Here is an 18,490-nt window from a genome sequence, read left to right on the forward strand (position 1 = left end):
ACAACATCTTCCAACTAAAAATCCTAAGATGCTAGCAAGTTTGTAAAGGAAAATAGTGGTTCATTCTTAGATTTATCATAGTTACGACTATTAATTGCCCTAGGCATAATACTTTGTATGTAAAGAAGTATGTTTCTATCATTTAGGATGTTGTTAGATCTAGTTAGCTTCAGACAATATAAGGTTTTACTTGTAGAAGTATGTTATGAAACTAGCTAACAAAAAGATAGAAAAGATAGATGAATGGATTAGAAATAAGCCTCTTCGAGGGGGAAACCTCCTTTACATTACACAAATGAACAATTCTTCGATGATACAAATGACACGACCTCCTTTCTATACATAGGAGTCTAAGGGGTCATAATATAATCAGATCTAACATAACAATAATAATGTAAGGGCACAATAATAAAAATAGCGTGCTTCTATGGGGCACAATAGTAACAGTCTGGGGACTACATGGGTACAACAATGTAATAAGGGGGTTCTACTAATAATAATAAGGGGTTACACTAGTAGTATAGGGGCCTAACATGGCCCTCTCGTTCAAAAAGTGTTGTCCTCAACGCTTGAGTAGTTCTTGATGCTTATGTATAAAATTCTTGTCCTCCCATGTGGAATCTTTAGCAGATAAGTTCTTCCACTTGATGAGATACTCTGAAATTGATCAATTTTGTAGTTGTCAGATTCTTGTTTCTATGACTGCTCCAGGTTCGAATATGATTTTTCCTTCCTCTTCAAGTTCTGGAAATATTGTTTGAATTGGGATCTTCTGCAACATTTGAATGAGTGGCCACACTTCTTCATCCTTCTTCCATTCATCCCTTGCTTCGTTTATCCAATCTAGTTGGATAATAGAAATAGCATGAAAGAATGTTTCCACATCCACATTCTTTCTTGAGAGTGCATCTGCAACAAAATTTTTCTTCCCTTTTCTATAGATGATGTCAAAGTCATAACCAACATATTTGTGACCCATTTTTTCTATTCTTCTAAAGATAATATTTGTTCTAAAAAGTATTTAAGACTATCACAATCCATTTTTACCTTGAAATGTCTTCCCATTGGGCATGGTCGCCATTTCTTAAGTGCATGTAGTATTGCCAACATTTCCTTCTCATAAATAGCTTGCTTGAGATGTAGCCGTAAAAATTGTTGGGTACCTATAATACTAGTGATTACCCCATTACTATTGTAGTTATACCCCTTATTAATATTTTTGTGCCCCTATTGTCCCCATGATGCTATTATTGTGCCCCATAGAATCCCTCTATTGTTATTTTTGTGGCTTTATATTATTATTGTTAGGTCGGCTGGATTATATTGTGACTCCCTAGACTCCTATATATAGAAAGGAGGTTTTGTCATTTGAAGCATCCAAGAACTGTTCATTTATGTAATTTAACAGAGGTTTCCCCCTCAAAGAGGCTGAATTATAAGGCGTTGATCTATCTTTTCTATCTTTTCTTGAGCTGGTTTCATAACATTTGGTATCAAAGCTTTGGATTCTAGGGTTTCGCTTCTCCAAACAAGTCATCGTGGCATTTTCACTATAACGTTTTTTTTTCGTTGTTTCAGAAGTTTCCAAAAAAACCCATTTGAGAAGAAATCGCGTTGAACCTCAGGTCCGAATTTCAGATCTGTTTGTGCTATATTTGCGGAGATATGATCTGAGGAAGTTGGTATTTTTTCAAACTCCTAAATTACATTCCAAACAGGTAACCTGGGGAAAATTGTCCTAACTTTCTCTCTAGGGATCGGATTGAAATTTTTTAAGAAGGTACAGAAATAGGACGGATTGTAGTTTCATGTAGGCATTTTTTAGATCCAAAGGTTGAAACAGTGACTCGTGGCACATTGTACAAGTTTGCTCTACTGAACTAGTCTATAATCAAGTCACTGTGGGAGATTTCGCATAACTCTTCCTTGGAGAATCCAATTTGGGTCAGACTTGTGGCATTGGAAAGAGGACACAAAGGGCTACTTCAGGTCACTAATTTAGAAGTAGATGATCGGAAAGTACAGAGATATATCAGAGGAAATATCGAGCTCCTACAAAGTGAAAAAAGGTGTGTAGAGTTTCTTAAATTTTTGCTTAAGCTTGGTTTGAAAAATTATTTTGAAGGAATTCAAACGACATAATAGAGAATTATTATCGGTAACTGATGCCCTGAGGAAAGAAAATGCAAACACCTAGTAAGGAACCTGAAATCTCTAGCATGACTCATGAAGAAGAAGAAGAAATGCTATATGATATATCAAAATTACAAGAACAAGTGCAACAAGTGTCACTTGCACAAAAAGCAACAGAATCTAAAATGGATGGTTTAAGGAAACATGTAGAAGCTAAGATGGATGGTTTAAAGAAAGGTGTAGAAGCTAAGATGGATTGTTTAAAGAAAGGCGTAAACGCTAAAATTGATGGCATGGATGATAAGATGGAAGAATTGAAGATAAATATGAATAAGTTGCTATAAGAAATGGTCACTAAGGGTGAAAGGGTACTAAAGGAAACTCATGATGAGAACAAAAGAAATGTTAATCATGATTCCATAGACTCTAATGTTGTATTGAAGACTCACCATATTCAAAAAATCGATATGAGGAAGTTTGATGGCAAGGATCCCGCCACATGGATATTACCGATGGAGCAATTCTTCGATCTCAATAATGTGAAAAACACACAAAAGGTACCTATGGCAACTTTATATTTGGAGCCAAATCAGCTTGTATGGTATCAATGGCTTTGCTCTCATAAACAAAAACCTTTATTGTGGAATGTGATGCTTCAGGAAATGGAATTGGTGTTGTTCTAATGCAAGATGAAAGACCCATTTCTTTTGAAAGTCGTCCAATCAAGGGAAAGTTTTTAAGAAAAGCTATTTATGAGAAGGAAATGTTGGCAATACTCCATGCACTTAAGAAATGGTGACCCTACCTAATGGGAAGACACTTCAAGGTAAAAATGGATCATGATAGCCTTACATACTTTTTAGAACAAAGATTATCCTCTGAAGAGCAACAAAAGTGGGTCATAAAGATGTTGGGTGATGACTTTGAAATCATATACAAAAAGGGAAGAAAAATGTGGTGGCAGATGCACTCTCAAGAAAGGATGAGGATGTGGAAGCATTGTTGTGCGCCATTTCTATTATCTAACCAGATTGGATAAACGAAGCAAGGGAGCAATAGAATAATGACAAAGAAGTGTGGGCACTTATTCAAAAGTTACAACAAGATTCTAGTACGTTTGATACATTTAGCTGGCAAAATGATTCGTTATGGTACAAAGATCGCTTATACCTCTATATGAATTCCCAGCTAAACAAAATATTCTTATGGAATTGCACACTTCTCCCTTAGGAGGGCACTCAGGTTTTTTAAAAACTTACCACAGGGTTAAGAAGGAATTTTTTTGGGATGGCCTTAAATCAGATATTCAAAAGTTTGTGGCGGAATGTTTGCTTTGCCAACAAAATAAAGTTGAAACAATTAAGACACCGGGTCTATTACAAGCTTTGTCCATTCCAAGCCAACGTTGGGAGGAGGTTTCAATGGATTTTATCACAGGTTTACCCAAGTCTGAGGGAAAGAGTGTCATCATGGTGGTAGTTGACAGACTTACCAAGTATGCACACTTTTGTGCATTATCACATCCATTTAAAGCCAGTACAGTTTCTACTACATTTATGGAAACAATTCAAAAGCTACATGGAAACCAAAAGATTATTGTAAGTGACAGAGATCCCATTTTCACTGGAAATTTTTGGACAGAATTATTTTCTTGTCTTAGTACTTAGTTAGCTCATAGCTCATCTTATCATCCTCAATCTAATGGGCAAACTGAGATAGTAAACAAATGTTTGGAAGGATATCTTCATTGCTTTGTATCTAATAAACAGACACAATGGGTCAAATGGTTGCCTCTGGCTGAATAGTGGTATAACACTTCCTTCCATACAGCCACAAAAATGACCCCATTTATGGCACTTTATGGGTATCAACCACCATCCATCACATCATATTTAAGAGAAAATTCTAAGGTTCAGGCAGTGGAACATCACATCAAACATCAACAGCAAGTCCTCCAACTCTTAAAGGATAACCTCGTGTTGGCATAGAATAGAATGAAACAACAGGCAAATCAACATCGTAGTGAAAGAAGTTTTGATGTCTAGGTGATTGGGTATTCCTACAGCTACAACCATATAAGCAAATGTCCCTCAAGCAAGCTAAGAAGGATAATAAATTATCACCAAAGTATTATGGTCTATACAAGGTGTTGCAAAAGATTGGTACTATTGCATACAAATTGGAGCTTCCTGCAGCTTTTCGATTGCACCCAGTTTTCCATGTTTCATGTTTAAAGAAGGTTATAGGTGACAAGATCCCAGTTCAAACAATATTGCCAGAACTTGACGAGAAAGGAAAAATTATATTGGAACCGGAAGCAGTCACAGAAACAAGAACTCGACAGCTACGAAATTGATCAATTTGAGAGTATCTTATCAAGTGGAAGAACTTATCCGCTGAATATTCCACATGGGAGGATGAGAACTTTATGCAAAAGTATCTAGAACTACTCAAGAATTGAGGACAACACTATTTTTAAGGAGAGGGGCATGTTGGGTCCCTGTAATACTAGTGATTACCCCATTAATATTGTAATTATACCCCTTATTAATATTATTGTGCCCCTATTGCCCCCATATTGCTGTTACTGTGCCCCATAGAATCCCTCTATTGTTATTTTTGTGGCTTTATATTATTATTGTTAGGTCGGCTGGATTATATTGTGACTCCTTAGACTCCTATATATAGAAAGGAGGTTTTTTCATTTGAAGCATCCAAGAATTGTTCATTTATGTAATGTAAAGGAGGTTGCCCCCTCGAAGAGGTTGAATTCTAAGGCGTTGATCTATATTTTCTATCTTTTCTTGAGCTGGTTTCATAACAAAAATACCCAATCACCTACATCAAAACATTTTTCACTGCGATGTTGATCTACCTATTGTTTCATTTGATTTTGTACCAAAGTGGCGTTATCATTTAAAAGTTGGAGAACTTGTTGTTGATGCTTGATGTGATCTTTCACTGTTTGAACCTTTTTCTTCTTGGTATGTCCTTCTATATTTATACTTTGAGGAGTGGTAGTTTCTTCCAATGCTTTACAAGATATGGTTGGATTCATTTCTTGATGCTCGATGTGATATTTCACTTCTTGAACATTTTTCTTCTTGATATGTCCTTCTATCTTGATAGTTTGAGGGGTGGTAATTCCGACCAATGCATTACAAGATATGGTTGGATTCATTTCTTGTTTCACGATGTGATCTTTCACTTCTTGAACCTTTTCTTCCTCCTCTTCATACTCTATGTAAAATAATTTCTTCTCAGCATACTTATGGCCTTTAGTGCATTTTCTATCACAATTTTAACAAAGCCCTTTTTCTCTTTTTTCTTCCAATTGTTGCGGTGTAACCCTTATAGGTTATGGAAGGCTAGGAGAAACAACACTTCCATCTTTATAGTTTCGAGGGGTATAATTCCTTGTTGCCATAATTTTGCTTTCCAGTTTGTAACAAAGCCCTTTTTCTCTTTTTTATTCCAATTGTTGTGGTGTTTCTCTAAAGAAGGTGTTGCTCTTTGTATTCTCATAATGTGCTATAACTTCCTCCCTGAAAATTGATCACGTAACAAGTTGTTTACGAGAACAAAGCCCTTTATACGATAAAAATTGATCTTGCTCTAAATATGAAGATGCAATACATACGTTTTGTAATAGTGGTACACCATGTAGATCAAAATATTTCTCCATCTGTAGTATCCAATTTACCAGATCTTTGCCATCAAACTTCCTCATCTCGCTTTTTCTTGATTTTAGGAGCTCGATCTTGAAACGACTGTAACTATATACTTTCAGATATTTAAGTTATGAAATTACGACTTGAAATAACCCTATGCGTCCTCTTTCCAATGCCACCAGTCTAATTGAATTTAGATTCTCCAAGAAAGTGTTATCCAAAATCTCCCAAGATGACTTGATTATATACCTTTTTAGAAGAGCGAACTTGTATGAAGTTCCACTTCTCACTGTTTTGACCTTAGGATCTGAAAATTATACATAGGAAGCTACTGTCCATCATATTTCTGTAACTTCTGATGAAATTTCAATCTGATGCTTAAAACAAAAGTTATGACTATTTTCCCCAGGTCACCTATTTGGAATCTAATTCGGGAGTCTGCAAAAAGGCCAATTTCCTCAGATCATATATCTAAAAATATAACACAAAAAGATCTGAAATTCAAACTCAAGGTTTAGAACGATTTCAACCCAAATGGGTTTTGTTTTTAGCATTTGAAACATCGTAGAAAAAAATTTATAGCGAAACTTCCACGATGACCTGTTTGGAGTAGCGAAACCCTAGAATCCAAAGCTCTGATACCAAATGTTATGAAACCAGCACACAAAAAGATAGAAATGATAGATGAACACCTTAGAAATAAGCCTTTTTGAAGGGGCAACCTCCTTTACATTACACAAATGAACAATTCTTCGATGATACAAATGACACGACCTCCTTTCTATATATAGGAGTCTAAGGGGTCATAATATAATCAGAGCCAACATAACAATAATAATGTAAGGGCACAATAATAACAATAGTGGGCTTCTATGGGGCACAATAGTAACAATATGGGGACTACATGGGTACAATAGTATAATAAGGGGGTTTTACTAATAACAAAAAGGGGTTACACTAGTAGTATAGGGGCCTAACAAAGTCATTAACTACGGAAATTTATAAATACGCGATGAAAACAAATGAAAATAAGAAGTAATGGAAGATGTCTAGCATGTGAAAAACTATAGAGGAGGAAGAATTCTTTTGTTATTATATGTTGGCAATGGATTTATTAGTGATGCAATAATTTTTTAATGTAAATATCATTCTTCAGTCTACATGGTGAAAAGTGTTATATTTGAAAATGAGCTCTAGTTATGAGTTATTTTTTCTCCATAATTTTTTTTTCAAGTGATGCAATATAAGTCCTCATTGGTAGGTGTATAGAATGTAATATTGAGATGGATACATCTTATATGGAGACTACTTACCTAGATAATTGGTGAGTACAAAGGATGGCACCCATGTACCTTAATAGATGGAAGTAGATCCATATAGTAGCTAGTGAATTAGTCTTCAGGGTTAAATTGATATCATGCCTTGGAGTACAATAGGTTCCTAGTTTATATGAGCTATCAATGGGACATTTATTTTCCGTGATGGTCATTCCTCAAGAAAAGGGGCATGTATGGACTCTTTCTGATGTGGATGTGAGTGCTTTTTTTTCTCACTTGAGAAAACTAGTATTGGCTTAAAGATAGAGTTTTGCAGAGGAATGAAAATTTTGGAATAGGGAGGATAGAGAGGTGCTTGCGACAACAAAAATTTCTTTGGAGGTTAGTCTAAGGAAATAGGAGATATTTCCTATAGGAATATTATGGCAGAAAATAGTACAAGCTGGAGTAATAGAAGAAGATATTAGGTGGTGGACAATGAGGTGAAATTTTTGTGACCATAAATTTTGTGTGCGTGTGATGGAATATACTCATGATCATATTGTAATACGAGTCACACATTGTAGCAAGTATGTAGGATAATATTTTACTTGATATAGTGGTCATTGCGAATTTATGTACCTAATACATCCATGAGTATAATTTTCCATTAAATGTACCTGAGTAAATTAGGATTGTAAGCTTGAGAAGGCATGTCTACCACCATTTAATTCGTGGTAATTTGAAAACCACTTGTAAGTGTAGGTTTGTGGTAAGTCGAAACAACTTGTTGTGATGTTTTATGTTTATACGGAAACCAATTAATGTGTTGTTTGTGGTATGTAGAAACTATGTGAGGGTTTAGTTCCTTGGGAGTGTGATGCAAGAGAATCGTGACCGTGGTTGAGGTTAAGGCATAGCATGGTTGGGTGTAAGTTGCAATATCCTAGAGCATGGTTATGGTTGACTGTAGAAAACCTAAGATGATGGAAATGGTGATGTAGGAGGATTTAAGGTATTAGTAAAGGTATGGATATGAAGATATGATGGTCAGATGAACCATGTACCTGAAGGAAATCCTAGCAGATCTACCATTGTAGTAGCTAGTGACCCATCCATTCTAATGGATGGTTTTTTTTTATATGGTTGTCAACATTTTTAGTAATGATTGTAAATTCTAGGTTGGACCACTAAAAAAAATTATTGATCAAGATTAAAAAAAAATTTGTTAAGGGGAAGTGTTATAATTATAAGTCTTATTGTCTTAGATATGATGCCTTATAAGTAAAGGAGCATGTTCCTAGTCTTTAAACTATTGTTAGATTTAGATAGATTGATAGGTATTATCCATTGAATAGATTCCTATACTGGTGTGAGGTTAAAATATTTTCTCAGCAAAGTTATGTGTGCGATCAAGTTAGTTTCTCTGTCTTCAAAAATCATTCATCTATTTATATTGTAACATTATTTTATTACTATAATTGCACTTATGCATTTTTATTTAGAATAAAGTGTCATATATTCAAATGAACGTTATTTAAACTTAAATTATTGATCCTCTTGGAGAAAATCATTATTAGAAAACAACTAATATAGTTAAGGAGTCGAATATTCTCCACCTATTAGAAACTAAGACAATACTGAGAGGGGAGTGAATCAGTATTGTAGGAAGTTTCACAATTAAAAAAAAAAAAAACATTTCACTTATGAAATAATATAAGGACACCATAAATAACTTCAAAAGGTCATTCATATGAACATGAGATGAAATAATATTAGTAACAAAACAAGCACCCAAGTTCTTCAAACTACTCTTCAATATCTTCATAAGGAAACCTACAACTTGTTATTACAAATTTCTGTCACTATAACCTACAGGAAGTTACAACTCTATGATTTATCAATTACAACTAAATGGCACTATAACCCCGAATATTTACAAACACATATAGGAAGGAGCTACAACCTTTGATCAGTAGGCTACAACTTGCTTGACATCAATGATTCAGTTTTCATCCATTTTCAAAGTAGAACCATGAATGTCGTGTCTTCTTACAAACTAAAAGAATTTTTCCAGCAACACCTTAAGAAATATGTGATTACTGAGAAATACACCATCCACACCCTCCTCCTCAATCCAACTCCATGGATTCTGCTTATAAGGAATTTGGCTTGATAAATTTGTTTTTTTGGCTTTTTAGTTAACTTCACTTGAATCCTTGCATTAATCATTATTTTTCCTTTTCCCTATTCATTTTAATCTTCTAAACGTGCTCTTCAAGTTCAAAATCACTAAGCTCCTATTTATACAAGTTGAACTAATTAAATCTTCTTATTCTGGAAATCTGGAACTTTTAAAGGTTTAAGCTATAGTTTTAACTCTGGTTCCAACTTTAGTTGTCATTATATTTGGCGTCACTACAAAAAAAACTCCACCAATACTCGTCCATGCCACCATATTTCCTTTTTTCCCCGAGCACTTAATTTATCCAAAATCATGACTGTAGATCTGTTCGGGCTAACTGTTAGACACAACCCATAATTTATTTATATTATGGTCAAAATCATTTGCCATGGCATGAAGGACTTTTAAGCAAAGCTATGCTACCCTATTCAAATGCTTCCATACAATAATATTGTTGGGCCAATATTCTTTGTTATGCTACTCTACCCAAAAAGAAACCAAGACTATAGATTTTCTTCGCAATAGGCCCCAAGAGTGTTATAAAACTTCTCATGCTCCATAACTTTGGTCATTTTGTGACATAGAACCTTGTGAGGGAGCTTATGTCTAGCCCCCGACACCTTTATCTTGACGATACACTCTTATGCCTCTTAATAAAACTTTGGTGTCTTCCTTATGGGATGATGTGTCCTGTGCGATCACCCAATATATTTATCCTTGCATTTTTCTATTTGCGCCCTTAATTCCTTCAGGGGCCATGTGAAAGGGATGAACTATCCCATGGGTCCACCTACCCACTTCTCCATTGGTTGCCACTATAAATGATCAATATTGATGTGCCCCACATCCTCATCACCCCACTACTTTTTTTGCAATCTTCTATTTACCTTCCAGGCTCATGTCGGAGTGATGACGTGTCCTAGTTGGGTAAGTTGTTTGATCTGTTCTGAATCACTGCTAGTTCTGGGTAGAGTTTACTGTGACAATGGCCACGTTAGCCCAACACCTAGTCATCATGTCAATCCTTCACATGCATCGCTAAAAATCTTATAGTGTATATCGTATAGGATGACATCAAGTTGTCCCATCAACGGCACCTAGGGCCTCCCAAGTGGTAATGTGTGTCATCTGAAAGTGGCTCATTTGGCAACCCAAAAAGGAAAAACAAAATTGCCATGTGTAACACTCTAGTTGGGCCATGTCACTACTGATGTCATTATCCACTTGTACTAGCACTCATTCTTTTGTCAAGGAGAGAGAAAGGTCCCGAGCCTTTTTTTTCACTATATTCATTTATAAAAATTCTAAGTGTCTTGGCTATTTCTCTTTGCCACTAGCAAGTATTTCATCATTCGTTGCTGGTTTCAATCCACTATTCTCTTTTATGTGCTCTTTTAAAACTACTAGGATATGCCCTATGAGATTAGCTGTATAGGGGACTCCAATAACATCCAATAGTCTGCTTCCATGTGTCTGGTGAGAGAAAGGGAACCCGTGGCCTAGTTTTTCATTTAATTCCTTTATAATTTTTCTAAGGGTCCTCACCTGCGACGTCTCATTTCTCCATGTTTCCTAATTTGTCCCAAAAATTGTTTTGGACAAAAATTCCGGGGGTATTCTATCAAGATAAGTTGTATGGGGCTCCACAAAACCTTTCAACTGATATTTTTTCTACTCCATGTCTTCCTAGAGCTTTGTTTGGCCACTCCACAAACTTTGTTGGAAATTTTACAATCTCGGGTTACTCAAAAGTATTTGTGGAGGGTGATTCCCAAATCATCATCACCATGATAAAAAAATATTTTACGTAGAATATCTAATAGATAGAGACTAGAAGTATTCATTTGCAAAGCCTCAACCCTTATCAGTCATGTTGTAATTACCATCACATTCCATTCTCGACGCATAGACTATAAGGTGGAGAGAGACTGCATGCACCTCACATTCAGATACATGCAACATGAACTTTCTTCCATGGAAAGGAAAGGGGCCTCCCACTAATAGTATCTTTCAAAGATAGAAGTCCTTATGGATTTTGGTGACTAGGTGCTAGGTGTTGCACATACACATGGGAAGTTTGTATACCATTTATTTGTATTAGCATATAAATTTTCTTCTAGGTATATTTATGTAGGATTGTTAGGAGCATAGAGCTAGCACATTACACTCCCTAAAGCACCTACACCAACATATAACAAAATTTAATTACCGTATGAGTTTCATTAAGCATCCTTTGAGCATTCGTCCACCAGCTAGTAATATCCCCGAGAACACTAAAAATACAATTGAGGTGGTTGCTATTTATATTGACTCATAGGTTTAATTTTTCTATGCTCATGGCCATTTTGTTTTTGAATTATATAATTCTCTCTCTCGGCTAGTCTGGCTTGTTTTTAGTATGATCTCACTTGCGTCTGTGAAGAGTTCAATTTCTTCTATGTTTTAGTGACTTTGGTCTCGCTAGTGAAATACTGACCAAACATCTCTTAAACATCCATGTAAAACTAAATTATGAAGGAAGCACAATATTCATTCCAAAAAAAATAAATCAAAAAATCATATACTTAACTGCATCTATATTATTGATGATGGTGATGATGGTTAATTTCTACAAACACTTATATGATCTATCAAGCCTTAATAATGAAAGAATATAACTGTGGCTCTTTAATCTTTTATTTGTATGGTTAAGAATAAGCTAGAGAAGCATTCGATATCATTATTGTTTTACTAACATAACAATTCATGAAGGTTGGTAGTATGGAAAATTTTTAAAAATGAGAGAGGATGCAAGTAAGGGTTGGGAACTCCAAGAGAAAGTGATTTTCATCTTCAACTCTCTTAGTATATTCCTCTATAGGATCATTTATGATGTTTCCCATGGTGTCCAGGGAGTCATAAATATTCTTAAGATAAATATCATATTCTTTAAGGGGATCAGATTATTTTCTTTCATTTTACGGACAAGAATATTCCTCCAAAATGTTTTGGGATCAACTTTATAGTGGTGAAGAAGACACTTTTACCTCTTAGAAGAGCTTTATACATACTCATATTTTCTTCCTTTTTAGAAGAGGTTTATACATACTCATATTTTCAAGCTTTACAGCTCCATTTGGAGCAACTCTCATTTATTTCTTGGAAATATTACAATCCTTATAATACAAAGGGTTGTAAGTTCTATTGTTCTTTTTACATGATACCTTGGTAGAAAGATTGTTAAAGATTTTGGAGATGATTGTAATAAAGTTTTGTCAGATGAGATCGATGATATCGTCATAATTAAGAGAACTAAAGCCCTTGTTTATCTTTTAAGAAGATATCCATTTTACTTTTTTCAAATTCAATGTGACTTTAGATATCACCATTATTTTGCATGTGGCTAGTGTGTATACCAAGGTTTAGGGTTAAAAATAGGGGTTTGTGCTCATAATTAGGCTAGTGGTCATCCAAGAGGTCAAAATTAATTATATGGTTGAGAACTTGTGTATCAAATATTTCATAGTTTATAAGATTATTTCCAAGGCCATGAATGTACAAGTCATCTAGACAGATGAAGGCCACTTGTTAATCTTGTTACCAGTAATAATGGCTTGGTAACTACGAAGCTCAATTAGCTCAGTAACAAATAGTTTCATGTATTTGGAATTTTCAAGCTATGTCACAATCCTCATCAACCCATAGGGGGTTAGGGTTATAGTTATTACACAAAATAAGAGCTTGATAAGTAGCAGTTCTAGCATTGAAATCCCAAAGAAAAAGGATGTTTCCATCATTCCTTAAACTGTGAATATGATATTCTAAGGTAATGATGGGGAAATTATTTTTTAGGTTGTTCTTCTTATAGGACGCGTTGATAGGAGCAGAATAACATATTGTGAGAACAATCCTATTGGAAACCTTGTCAGACATTTTGATCCAAATGTAGTGGTTAAGGGTGTCAATATTTTGAAGTCAAATATGGGGAGAAAGAATATTTTTTACATAACGAGCTATACCAATGAAGCCTCTATGAGATGTTTTACTATCCCAAGTGAACCAAAGAATGAATCTATTTATGTTGGTAAACCTATATTAATCGTGCTCCCATGTTTCAACTAAGTGAAGACGATCAATATCACTTGGGATCCAACTTAACATAGGACCCTTACGCGATGGAAAACCAAAACAGTTCTAGAATAGTATCAAGAGTGTTCCTAATTCCTATTTATCACTTTTATTTGGAATCTATCTGTAATAATAATATTCCTATTTATAATTTCTCGTTTGCCTGTCTTTCATGCCTACTTTACGTTTTGGACCTCTTTGCTTAGTTCAACTTGGTCCTAATTTGTAGTCATTTCAAGTTACCTTAACACGAATTAGTCAATTTTTATTCTCAAAAATGTTTCCCACACTTTTTTCTTATGTTAGATAATTTTTTCGAATTTGTCAGTTAATTTTTAGATATTTTTTTACTATTCCTATTGTTCCCTCATTGGTTTTCTCTTTTGGACCATCAATTATAAGGTTCGAGGCTCTTTTGTGGAACTTATGATCTACTTGAATTAATTTGTTCATTTCATTTTTTATGGGTTTGATATCTATTTGATTCGTTGTGTTGTTTAGTGATGAAGTATTATCTAGTTTTTCTTTTAATTCTTTAATCTTGCCCTTGAGGGTGCAATTTTCTTTAGACATTGGTCATTTTTTGTGTTTTATTTCTTGTATCCTAACTTTCATTCCTTGAATTTTAGTCATGAATGTTGTCATTCTTCCTTTTAACTTGTAGCTATTGTTAAAGATTTTGGATAATTCAATTTTGTGTTTCATAAGCATTGTTGATAATCTTGTTTACATTGTGTTTCTCTTTCTTCTCTTCACTTTTCTAAATATTCAATGTCTTGATAGACAACCTTAAAATAAATTTTATTTTCTTGGTCTCCCTATGATAGAGTTAGGCTTAGAAATATGGAAGAAGTACTCATAATTGTAACACATAAAATATTGCAGGGAGAAGAGAGAGTAGGTAAATAAGCTAACGCACCTTGAGTCATAGGTACTAGGGTACTATATTTGTTTAATTCTAAGAAGAGACATCAATTTTAGGTCAAAGATAGTATTTAATTATGGGACTCCAATTTGGGGCCGCATATAGTTGTCTTAGATGGGAATATGTGACGTCTGTATATATCGCTAGAGATGCAAAGTGTGTATTAGATGAAAATATGCTAAGTCTATATTAGGTGTGACGATGTAAAGTCTACAGATGTAAAGTTTTTATATAAAACCAAAGAGAAGATGTGAAGTCTATATATAAATAAATCTAACACTTCATTTTTATACCCTTATAGTTGTGAAAAGCCATGGTTATCTTTCCTAAATGCATACATACAAAAACAAAAATTTTGTGGATATTTTATAGATAGATGGATATAGTTATATTAGACGAAGAGATTAGTCGATTATGGTGCAATATTTTTTGCTGAAGCAAGAAACGATCCTACTATTTCATTAATTCAAAAATAATGTTACAAAATATACAAAAAATGTCCAAATTCATGGACATGGAAGAAAACCAAAGGGCATCCAGCCATAGGCAAGCCCCCCCTACAACAGTCATTACCACAACTCTCAAACTATACAAAAATTTGGACAAATGATTCTCCACCCACGTGGAAAACACCGGAACCTTCCCTACCCCACCGTGCAGAAAGTCAACAATAGTTGCCACCCTCCATACTTCTCATGCCAAAACAATCCAATAAGACTCGTGGAGAGAAAGACCTAGCCCCACACAAAAGCACGGTTGTTTGTGACCGTCGATCTGGTCGGAAAAATCCAATGGTCCAGAGAAAAATTTCACTACAAAGTTGACTGAAAGTTAGTGCGCGATGGAGGGTGGTTTTTCTTACCCCTCCACTGCCACATGTCATAAGATTAATGGGATAGCTTCCAAATCTCTAATACCATTTACTGCTTAGGAGCTATGCGATCACCTGGAAACTACTCTGAGCACTATTTTCCACTCCGAGAGTGGACTGAAGGTAGATTGCCAAAGTCTTTAATCCCGCCAACTTAGACCGATAACCTGCACGATCAATCTCGGTCGTTGAAATGCTTCGCTTGATCCAACGACCGAGGATTAAATCGCGTCGACCAATATAAACTGACCTTTAGCGCATCCTGCCAACTAAATCGAAAACTTGCATGATCAATCTCATCCGTCGAGTCCCTTCGCTTAATCCGATGGCTGAGGATCATATTGCACTGACTAATTTCACTGAACATTAGTTCGTGATGAGGGTTGTTGGAGAGGTGAATCCCCTCTGCGGACAGAGGCGATCCCACTAGCCCAAAATGGGTCTAGCAACAATCAATTCACGCTACCATGCAAGTTCCTAGTTGCAAACTGAAAGTGGATTATGAGAACCAACCTGGAGTCCAACGCTAGTGTTGTAGAAGAGTTGATACTACCGTTCCCTTGCTCCGGCAGGTCACGATCCTCACGATCTCCGCGAATGGATACTTGCACATGTAAAGAACGAAGCGAATACAAGCATAAAATCCAATAAATACAACTATATATCAGTCAGAAAGGATATAGATCAAACATTATCATAGCGAACAATAAGATTGGAACCATGATGATAGTCGTTCATTAATGAATAATCAACAGAGAAAGATACAACAAAAATGTTGACGTTGAATCTCTCCTCTGGCTGGGCGAGCAGCTATACATGTCTTGCAATAGACCTTCTCTCTCTCAGACTTCCGGCAGCATAACCTCCCTATGCTCCAAGACTCTTACTATCACTCAAGACAAGCGTTATCACAACTAGCATCACTCCAAAAACTAGCTTGTCAAATGCATGAGGACAGACTTTTATAGATGGAGAAGGGGAAGAAAATACAATGAATCAAGACACCCATTATGGATTGGCATTATCTCCAAAAAGCCGCTGTGGAAAGATGTAAAGGAAAGATGATGATTCTCGACATCTAGAAGATGAGCTTTATCCTCAAAAGACTTCATGACTTGAAGGGAAAAAACATCTGGGCGCGCGTTTGTTAAAAATCTTTTCCAAACTTGGTTGGCGCGGGTGTTACTCTAAGACAGAGCGCCAATGGTCGCACCTTCTTTTGAGGATCTCATTCATTGGCGCCGGTAGTGCATTGTGGACCCGCGCTAGTGGAAAAAGGGCACTTTTCAGGGATATTTTGTAGGAGGTGTCTTCAGGGCACATGAATTCCATACTCAGGGGAACATAATGCAAGTGTTTTTAAGTCATGTCACTGCTCACAGGTCCCAGAATGAGTCCTCCAAAGTACGAGAAAGGGGTAACAGGGACGGTGACCAATGGTGACAAATTACTGTGTAACAGATGCCCCCTAAAGCATGAGGCCCGACAGAGAGAGAGGGGTGAAATGATTTACAAGAACACATGTAGCAGTCGCCGAGAATCTGCATTGAGAGATACAACTGATAGCTCAAGTACATGATATATGTGGTATGGTCGCAGCCATCCATAAGAGAGTACATAATAATCTAGATCCATAGTATGGGCGTAGCCATCTGGTTAGGATCAATGAATAGAATCAGGTATGGTCGCAGCCATCCAGTGAATGAGTCATGTAACAAGAATCACGCCTGGATTACAACAGACAAAATCCAGGGTCTTGCGCTCCATCTCGACCTGAACAAAAGTACAAGTTCAAGCATGCGAATATATGAGCTGAAGTCGAACATGCATGAACATCGTCTGATTACCAGTCAATATTGAAAACTGTTAACAGACGCGAGAGGTACCACCAATAATGACAATGGCCCTCAAGGTACTGTAGGTACAATCTACAGCGTGCGAATTAGTGATTTGACGTTGAACACCCATAGAATCATTCGATCGGAGGTCAATGATGAAAACCTCACGTCGAACACGAAGAACCTGCCATTGAGGCATGCAGGCTCCAAGGCACCAAAGGGAGTCTCTAGATCAGCTTCCTGGATAATGAGCTGAAGTCGACAGGAAGTGACCTTGATCGAAGGTGGGCCATAATGTTTCCCACATCATCGACACGAGACAGAGAGATAATGTTGTGAATCAGGATTATGTGAGCTATCAGAGGGAGGTTGTTTCTTTGCAGAGGTCAACTTCTCTTGAACATATCGGCGGCACGACAGTGGAATTGGCAGTATTTGACATCAATGGATCAGAGGTCATGGTGACGAGGCAATGAGCAGATGAGAGGTCAAACAGGATTACCCAAATCCACGGAGGCAAGTGAAAAATGAGATGAGATATCCCCACCCAGACACAAAAGCATACAAGTGCCATGTTCAAGAGCGAAATACTGCCGACACGACAATAATTATGGTTCCTTTTTTCCCCCGCCATTTCTGGCGAGTACCCCAATTATTTTTAACAAGCTTGATGGGGATAACATATGCTTGTGGTGTGTCATTTCGACAAAATCCGATGTCATCAGGTTTTAACGAGTCTGACAAAGGAAGAACTCGGCGCCTTTTCATGTTTAGAGAGTTTGAAAAGACAACAGAAAAGGAAACTCCAGGGGTGTCCTCTTTCGTAAAGTTGTGTCTCGCGAGCCCGAAAAAGTATAAAACAATGCTCGAAAGAACCGCCCGACCATTACGATCGAGGAGTACTTTTCATAAATAGTGATTTCGACCTGAAAAAGTAAAAAAGCGATCAAAACCACGTCGTTTCGTAACCATTAACGAGTCTGAAACGACAAAAACCCGGTAATCTTTTTATGTTTTAATGGTCGACAAAAGAACTTAAAACGACCACCCCTTATTAACGTTTAACGAGTCAAGAGGAGTAACTCGGCAATCTTTTCGTCTTTAAACGGTCAGAAAAGAGCTGAAAGCGGACCTCAAAGTAACATTTTCACATGTTTTACCAAGCTTGAAAAAGTAGAAAAAGGAGCTCGTTTCGTTGCTTGAGTTGCACCAACACCTGTTGTCATAGCAAACAACAGCGTAAAACCCATTTTGATATAAATATATTCAAAAATACCAAAAAAAGACATTATTTTAACCCAAAAAATAATATTTTTAATGCAATTTAGGTCAAAAAATGCTATAAAATAGTGAAATGGTAAGAAACAAATTTACTTTTTACTTTTCACCTTGTGAGTTTACCATTGGAGGGTTTTGGGTGCAAACTTCAACTGTTGATTGCGATCAATCCAGGAAAGCAGTCAAGCCGCCGTCTGAAGTAGGTAAGAGGTCTTGTCCTTAGCTC

This window comes from Pinus tabuliformis, chromosome X (genome assembly GCF_031772625.1).
Source record: "Pinus tabuliformis cultivar Carrire ecotype Pingquan chromosome X, CPIR1, whole genome shotgun sequence".
In the NCBI taxonomy this organism is placed as follows: domain Eukaryota; kingdom Viridiplantae; phylum Streptophyta; class Pinopsida; order Pinales; family Pinaceae; genus Pinus; species Pinus tabuliformis.